This window comes from Galendromus occidentalis, unplaced genomic scaffold (assembly GCF_000255335.2).
Source record: "Galendromus occidentalis unplaced genomic scaffold, Mocc_1.1 scf7180000075876, whole genome shotgun sequence".
In the NCBI taxonomy this organism is placed as follows: domain Eukaryota; kingdom Metazoa; phylum Arthropoda; class Arachnida; order Mesostigmata; family Phytoseiidae; genus Galendromus; species Galendromus occidentalis.
The window spans coordinates 1-7,442 of record NW_003803866.1 but is presented as its reverse complement, the minus strand read 5'-3'; the positions used below and the strand labels follow the sequence as shown (position 1 = coordinate 7,442).

The window sequence follows — 7,442 nt, the reverse complement described above, 5'->3', positions numbered from 1 at the left end:
GTCAATGCCCTCCCAGCCAGTTGGGAAACCTTCAAATCCAGCTGGGGCACCAGGGATGCGAAGCAGAAGACGTTCGAGAATCTGGTGGAAATGATCATTGCAGAAGATGCAAGGAAGAATATGAACAAACTCTCAAGCACAGGATACTACAACAGCTTTAGCGGCCAGAGTCGGTGGTCGGCGACCTACCCATGGAAGGCGCCACCAACAGTCTACCTCAACAATGAGAAGCAGCAGGACGTACCAACGGAACACATCTACCATCACCTGCTGGAACTGCAACAAGCAGGGTCACAAGGCTGCTTCCTGCCGCAGCAGGCCTAACAATCGTCCCAGACAACCCACAGCTCAAATCGCCGAGGTTTTGACAACCAGTACACATCCACCTCAGCAGGAGGGATCAGAGGTGGGTGGAGTACGATTCCTAATCGATTCCGGCGCTTCGTGTCACATTGTGAACGACCGAAGATACTTCACTAAGTACGATTCACTTGGACATTCCCGGGATGTGACATTGGGCGATTCCTCGACCGTGCAAGCACACGGGAGCGGAAACGTCGAATTCACCGTTCAATGTGGAGATCGGAATGTGAAAGTGAAACTTGAGCGTGTGCTACATGTGCCTAAGATGACGTATTGCCTGATTTCCTTAGGTGCACTTTTAAGTTCTGGATACCGGTGCACAGTCCGTTGTGAGGGAATACTCTTCCAGAGGAAGAATGACAGAGTATACGCAGGCCGAAATGGCGCGTTGTTTGAACTAAAGGGCAGTGTCACGATGCCAGCGATGGTCCAAGCGGCAATGGACATTGCTGATGAGAGTCCCGTGAGTCTGAAGGAAGCACACCGTGCACTTGGCCACGTTCACAAAGAAAAGGTACGAGAAGTACTAAAACGGACCGGTATTCCATTCATTGACGATTACAGTGACTGCACATCATGCATACGAGGAAACAAACGAAGGCCTCGTATCGAACGAAACCATCATCCGCACGTGCCTCAGCGATAGGCATCATCCATGGGGATCTCTGCAGCCCAACCCCACCGTCGATTCAAGGTCACAATCATTTTCTAGTTCTCACGGATGAGTACTCCAAGTTTCGCCGAGTGTTCTTCTTGAAACAGAAGGATGAAACCATCAAATGCATCCGTGATTACACAACGTGGTTCAAGACTCAGACGGGTAGAACATCATCAGATTACACACGGATCGTGGTCTTGAGTTCCTGAACGCGGAGGTCGCGGAAATGTTAAAGAGCATCGGAGCAGAGCAATCAGCATCAAATGCAAGGACCCCTCAACAGAATGGAATTTCAGAGAGATCCAACCGATCGCTTCTGGATCTCGCAAGAACCATCCTGATCGATAGCAAGCTAAGCAAGAGACTATGGTCTGAAGCCATCAACTTTGCGAATCAAATTCTCAACAGCATCACCTTCAACAAACTAGAGAACAAATCATCATTCGAAATCATCTACGGCCGAAAGCCGTATCTCGGCAAAGTTCATCCATTTGGGACAGAGTGCTTCTATCTTGATCAGGATCCCAGCAGAAAGAAGATGCAGGACAGAGGGATCGAAGCGTTTCTCACAGGATTGAACGATGGAGTTCTTGGTTATCGTGTCCTGCTCCGAGGCACAAACTCGATCAAAGTTTCTAACAACATTCGCTTCCTCAGACAAAGTCCCCTTCGGCACTCATCGGTACAAGACACTTCAGACGGTGGAGCGACAATGAATGGGCCTAATTCAGCTTCACACAATGGCAGCAGCAAAGAGGAGGACTCCCTCACAGACCGAAACACTAGTGCACCAAATCCAGAAGAAGGAGAGGCAGAGGAAGGCGACGAAGATCAACCAGAAACACCAGAAAATCTACTGTTGTAACGGGAACTTTGAGGACCCAGACGGTAAGGGAGACTGCAGACCCGGCGGGGTGGTACAGCTCCGGAGACACAGATACTGGAGATAAACGGGAGGAGTATTGAACACACGCACCCGGGTAGATAGGTAGAATCGGATTGTTTTTATTTTTCTCGAATCTGTTCCGGATTACAGATATGAGGGTAAGAGTAGAAAAACGGAGTAAGTGGGGAGAGGGCTTTGTGAGTCGGCCGCCGGACTCTGACGGCTCAACACCTCCCCCCGTATGATGAGGAACTTCTTCGGCCCTTTTTTTTTCGGGAAGGGCGAGTGAATTCGTGGGTGTCCTTATCCGATGATCTTCAGACCCCTCCACACCATGTTGCCTGGTTTTGCTACTGGACCTTGGTTGGCGGGAGTAACTGTGGGCTCGTCACGGGTGGGGCCCGTTCCGAAACACCAGAAGACGTATCCGAGGATCCAGAGGGTCAGCATCACGGAAACGGCTGAGCACAAGAATTGGCACAGGGAATGCATCGCTCCTCCAACACGTTTCAGTGGGGTCCACATTTGGAATGACGGATTCATCTGATGGAGATCGGTCGTTAATTTCATCGGAGACACTTTCCCTTCCGTGGTCCCTCTTACCGGGCGCGTCGGGTTTCTCCGACACGCGTAATCGGAGACGCGGGCTCCCGTTTTCCTAAAGTAGGTCGCCGGCCTCGGCCGAGACCGGACGGACTCGTTTCTCTGGGGATCCGTTTGGGCCGCGCTGCCCGTTTTGGACGGCAAGCGGCTCCGGTAGGTTCGCATGCGGCCGGCGCTTCTGGCAGGGGCTGGATCCCGCTGATCTCGAGTTCGTCAGATCCCTCTCTTCCTGGTGTCTCCGCCGGGTCTTCCACCTCTTCCTCCGGAGCGTGAGTCGAGGCGGCATCCTCGACGTCTCCCGGGCCACTTTGAGGCGGAATCGTTGTATCTTTACCTCTTTTTGGGTCGGGTTGTATAAACATGCTTTCGGTCGGATCCCGTTTGATGCAGGCCTCCTCCACATCCATGACTGATGAGGAGTTTATTTGATTTTCTTTTTTCTCTTCCGCGGGCTCGGAAGCGTTTTGGCGGCTTCTTTGAACCAGGTGAGTAGCCTCGTTCACGCTCCGCCTCAACTCCTCCTTGCACTCCGCGGTTATTCGTTCCAACCGACGGAAAGCTAGCCCGATTTGGGACTGCTCTGGTTCGGAGGTCACGCTTCCTCGGGATGTGCTTCCAGTGCCTCTTGGCGACGTAAGCGACCTGGGTGGTCGCTTCGGTCGGACGGCGGCTTTAGCCGGCGTAGCCGACTCGAAGAATGGGATCTCCAACGCCAGGTTCGTCATGGGGTCCTCCCAGTCAATTGTCTTCTGGGTTGTCTGGAACCGAGGTTTCAGTTGATTTGCGTGTTTCCTTGCCACGTGTCCGTCGATTTCAACGTCGTAATTGACGTTTCCCGTCCGGCTCCTGACGATGCCCGGCACCCAGCTGGATCTGTTGCCGGTTTGCTTCGTGGCGTAGACAGTGTCGTTTGCCTTGAAGTCCTTCTGGATTGCCCCATGATGTTTGTCGAAGTCTTTCTTCATGGTCCTCGCGTAGTTATTGTTTTTTGAAGTGTTGATGGAGTTGATCATGACCGTCTGCACCGGTCTGAGTAGGTCCAGGCAGGATCGCATCTTTCTTCCAAGGCACAGCTCTGCCGGTGACTTGTTGTCGATGGCGCGGTGTGGGGTACCTCGATACGTTCTTAGAAGCGCGTATCTTTTGGGCTGTCGACCCCTCCTCCGCCGTCATTTTTCTAAGGGAACGTTTGAAGGTGTCGACGAAACGTTCCGCTTGTCCGTTTGACATCGTCGCGTAGGGGGCTGTGAAGATTTGTTTTATCCCTTTCTGTGCGCAGAAATCCTTGGTTGCTGACGATGAAAACTGGGTACCGTTGTCGGTCACCAATTCTTCCGGATACCCGTGCCTTGCGAATATCTCGTCCAGCAGCTCGATGGTTGCCGATGAGGTGTATCTTCTTGGTTGATAGGACCTCGGGCCATTTCGAGAAGGAATCGACTACGATCAGGTAGTACAGGTTGTTTATGGGTCCCGCGTAGTCCGCGTGGATTCGTTTCCACGGTTTGCCTGCGTTTTCCCATGGTTGGAGGGGAGCCTTTTTTGGTAGTTTCCCCGCGAGCTGGCATTCGTTGCATTGTTTCACGACGTTCTCGATGTCGTGGTCCATGTTTGGCCAGTAGACGTATTCCCGGGCAAGATTTTTCATTTTGGAGATTCCGGGGTGTCCTTCGTGTAGGGTTTCCAAAACCGTTTTTTTCAGTGATTTGGGGATGATTACCCTGTTTCCGAGGGTCAGGCAGTCCTTCACAATGCTGAGGCTGTCTTTCCGCGATGCTAGCGGGGAAAGATCATTTCCTTTTTCCACTTTTGGCCAATTGCCGGAGGAGACGTACTCCATGGTAGCTTTCAGGAGCGGGTCCTCGGCTGACTTTTCGATAACCATTTTGGCTGTAACTGGTAGCCTGTGGAGGTTGGTATCGATTTCGTTCTGGAGTTCTGCTTCGATGCAGGCGATCACCTGGTCATCCTGGCCTGGTTTTTCTTGATGATCGTTGATCAATCGGCTCAGGGCGTCCGCCTCTCCGAAGTCTTTCGTGTTCTTGTGTCGGATTTCAAAATTGTAGTCCAACAGGATGAGAGCCCATCGCTGCAAGCGATTCGCGGAAAGGGCAGAGATGCCGTTCCCTGGTTTGAAGATCGTAATCAAAGGCTTATGATCTGTGTTGAGGATGAATTTTCGACCGTAGATGAATTTGTGAAATTTTCGTACAGCGAAAATCAACGCCAGTGCTTCTTTCTCGATCTGGGCGTATTTCCTTTCTGTTTGCGTGAGAGACCTGGCCGCGTGTTGGACGGCTTTCTGAGATCCGTCCGGGAATTCATGGAGGAGCACGCCTCCGAGGCCGTAGCTCGATGCGTCCGCAGAGATGATCATTGGGAATTGCGGATGGAAGTGTGTCAGTAAAAGGTTTGACTGCAGTAGGCGTTTGGCCTCGTTGAAAGATTCTTCACATTTGGGGTCCCACTCGAAGGGGTTATCCTTCTTCAGTAGGTTGTTGAGAGGTTCCCTTAGTGTCGCCATGTCGGGCAGGAAATTGCTGTAGAAGGTGATCATTCCTAGGAATGCTCTCAGCTCAGCTATGTTCGATGGCGTTTTCATATCGATGATCGGTTGGACGCGAATCGGATCCGGTCTCCGGCCGTCCCCCTTCAATATGAACCCGAGATAGTTGATCTCTTGGCACGCGAGTGAACATTTATCCAGCTCGAATAGCTGGAGGACTTTGGACTCATGTTGTTTCAATGTTTCGCTTGAAATCATGATGTCGTCCAAGTATGCTGCTGTGCCGGGTAGATCCGACACGAGTGTATCCATCACTCTTTGGAAAATGCTCGGAGCTGTTTTTATCCCAAAGGGGAGGCGTTTCATTCTGAAGAGGCCTTTCGGCGTGTTGATTGTCAAGATGGCTTGGCTTCCCGCCTCGACTGGCACTTGTAGGTAGGCCTCGCTAAGGTCGATCTTCGAGAAGAATTTTCCTCCGTTGAGATTGCTGAATATGTCTTCCGCTGTGGGAAGCGGGTAATTGTCGTCCTCGATGGCGGCGTTGAGTCCGGTGGAATAGTCCGCGCATAGACGGATGTCGCCGTTGCTCTTGCGGACAACGACGACAGGTGCCGCGAAAAGGGAGCTGTCGGTGCGTTCGATGACGCCAGCTTTCTCGAGGCGCGCGATCTCCTTCGTTACGTCTGGCAGGATCGCGTAAGCAACCGGTCTTGCTTTCTTGAATACTGGCTTCGCGTCCTTTTTCAGGAGGATTTTTGCTTCGTATTTCAGGCATGTTCCCAGTTTTCCGTCAATCACCTTTGGGTATTGCGTTTTGATTTTCTTCATAAGCGCGACTTCGTTGGTGTTGATCGGGGGCGTTTCCGTAACTTGGGTGATCGTGTTGGAGAGGAATTTCGGGTTCAAAATTTTTCCGTGCGGATCCTTTTTCAGCCAGTCTAGTCCGAGGAGTGAACATTTGTCCGTCACGAAACACTTGCCGGTGAATGAAGTGCCTTCCAGCTCGATTTGGCATTGAAGAATTCCGTCGGATTTGAGTTTCGAACCGTTTGCCACTGTCAGGTTCTGAGTGGTCTTTTCGAGGGTTGGATTCCCCAGCTGTTCGTAGGTGCGTCGGTCTATTAGGGATACCTCCGCACCTGTGTCCACAGCCATTTTCACTGGGACTCCGTTGATTTTCACCGTGGTGTAAATCAGGTTAATATTCGCCTTTGCGCGTACGTGGTTGACTCTTGGTCTGTTGCTGTACGGCTTTCCTCCTCTGCACACTTTTGCTATGTGGCCTTTCTTCTTGCATTTGCTGCAGATTTCATTCTTGAATCTGCATTTGTCGCATTCGTGGTTATTGCCGCCGCACCGGTAGCAAACGTATTTGGAGTTATTAGCGTTTGTCGGTTGCGGTATTCTCTGCACCTTGTAAACGGCCCTCTTCTGGCTTGTTCCGACGTGTGCTGCGTCTCGCCTGATGTTTTCGAACATTTTCAGGTCGTTGATGAGCTCGTCGAAGGTTGTACCAGGGCGCGTCTCCAGGGTGTTTAAGGCTCGAAGACGTTGGAGCGAGTGCTCTGGTCGGTGCAGCCTTTGGATGGCAATGAAACACTCGATTTCATCGACTGAGCAGGTTTCCATATCGCTGACATCTGTTTGTGCCTTGATCTGGCCTGCCATGTCATCGAGGTCCGTGAACTCTTGCTTCGGGTCGAACAACTTGAGTCTTCTTCGGAATAGAGACGTAGGTTGATCGAAGAAGGTTGTCAGCTCGTCGATTAGGGAGTCGTAGGATAATTCACTGACCTTCTTTGGAATGATCCCTTTGGCGAATTTGCGGTACTCTACCTTTCCCAGTTTGGAGACGATGAACCGTGCTCGGTCCTCGTTGTCGCCGAATGGACTGTTTTCGGCTTCGATGATCGTTTGATAGCGCTCAAACCAGTTTTTGAACGTCAGATCAAGTTCTGCATCGAACTGGAATTCTGGGATTTTGAAGGAGTCGAGCTTGTACTCGAAGCACCTGGAGTTGGGTGAGGCGGTGTTCTTGGACTGAGATGCTGTAGACCAGGATTCTTTGGCCCTCTGCAGAATTTCTTGCATCTCTTCTTCCGAGTATTTTGCCATGTTGAATTTTCCGTCTTGTGGTTCGCGGTGGAGTTCACTTCACACGTTTGAGTTCACTTCGAGTTCACTCGCACAACATTTGTCACGTCTGTCCACGTGGGATTGTTCGCGAATTCGGTCCAGCCGGATTCGTTCTCTTCCTCGTCGCCAGTTATGTTGTAACGGGAACTTTGAGGACCCAGACGGTAAGGGAGACTGCAGACCCGGCGGGGTGGTACAGCCCCGGAGACACAGATACTGGAGATAAACGAGAGGAGTATTGAACACACGCACCCGGGTAGATAGGTAGAATCGGATTGTTTTTATTTTCT

The 7,442-nt window shown here is 51.5% G+C and overlaps 1 pseudogene; it reads right to left on the bottom strand.

Annotated features, from left to right (window-relative positions):
* Positions 1–2,210: 2,210 nt before the first annotated feature.
* Positions 2,211–7,131, bottom strand: LOC100907117 (uncharacterized protein K02A2.6-like; annotated as a pseudogene).
* Positions 7,132–7,442: the final 311 nt, after the last annotated feature.